Below are 1,404 nucleotides of genomic sequence, written 5' to 3' on the forward strand. Positions count from 1 at the left end.
CTCCCCCGCTACGGGCTGTGGACGCCAGGGTCCTGTACCCAGACAGAGCGGAAAACAGCCCTTAGGGGGCTCGGTAGGCGGGACCCCCAGGACCCCCAGCCCCTCCCCAGGAGACAGAGCTGCAGCTGGAGTGGCCACAGAGCTGGTCGCCACGGAGACGAAGTGCTGGAGATCAGAGGGCACCAGCAAGCGGTGGTGGGCGCGAGGCACAGGCGGTCAGTGCCTCGAGGGCCACGAGGGGAAAGCGAAGCGCTCGGGGCGGGTGCTCGTGATGTGGGGACAGCGGGAGCCGCTCGGGGCAGGAGTCTGTGACATGGGGACAGCAGGAGCCACAGAGGACAGGGAGGGGCAGACGGGAGAGGCGGGCGTTAAAATGGAAGAGCAGGTTTCTGAGCGGAGAGGTCCGGCCCCCAGGCCCCGCGTGGCAGGAGGTCCCACCACAGACGTCCAGGACCCGCCCTCGGGAAAAGAGGCAGCTTCACAAAACTCCAGGGACATGTGTCCGACGGGCGAAGGGGGCAGTAAGTGGACCGAGCGGTGGGCACGCCGGGCTCCCCGACAGCTCGTCCGTCTCTTCCCTGGCAGGCAGCAGAGAGGGGCCTGCCCTGTGGGTGGCGTGTGCCCGGTCACTCTGTCATCTCGAGGCTGCGGTGGACGCCTGGACCCCCGCGTGCTCCAGCACGGCGCAGGCGGGTGTGCGGGGCCTGTGGCGCGGTGGGCCTCCTCCCGCCCGGCTGACCACTGTCCGCAGACTGCCCGTTGGCACAGCCTGGCCGTCAGCCACGTGGACCCAGTCACCCCACACGCGGCAGCTTCACAGGAAGCAGAGAGCGACACGGCAGAGGGGGTGCTCCAGGACAGAGGCGCAAACACGGTAAACAGACCCCGGCCTCCCCGGGGCAGCAGCCGGCAGGAGAGGGCAGGCAGGCGGCTGGAATGTCGCTTGCCGGCCTCCTGTCATGGGCGTGGGCAAAGTGTGCCGTGGGACTCTGACCGACAGAGGCCCCGGCTGAGCGTGGGCACTCAGCTCCCGCTCACCGGCCAGCACAGGGCCGGCCAGCACCCCGCGGCCGTGCTGGACGCTGGCCTCCTTGCAGGTAGACGGTGGGAGAGGGCGTCCCGGAGAGTGGGGTGCTGCCTGCGGAGCTGGGGGTGCCGGCGGGAGCAGCTGGGCGGCTGGGGAAGGGAGGCCGACAGGACCGGCTTGCGCCGTGGGCCCCCGCTGAGTGAGGACAGGGTGGGCCCCGGAGACGTCATGGGGGAAGCTGGGCCAGAGTCAGGGTGAAGACGCCCGGGGGTGGCAGCTGAGGTGGCCCCAGGTGGGGGAGCATGGGTTCCCGCAGGTCCTTCCCTGTCTCCCGCGGTCAGAGTCCCTCCCAGCCTCGTCCTCCTGGCCCTGCCCTG

Source organism: Pteropus vampyrus, unplaced genomic scaffold (genome assembly GCF_000151845.1).
Source record: "Pteropus vampyrus isolate Shadow unplaced genomic scaffold, Pvam_2.0 Scaffold320, whole genome shotgun sequence".
Classification (NCBI taxonomy): domain Eukaryota; kingdom Metazoa; phylum Chordata; class Mammalia; order Chiroptera; family Pteropodidae; genus Pteropus; species Pteropus vampyrus.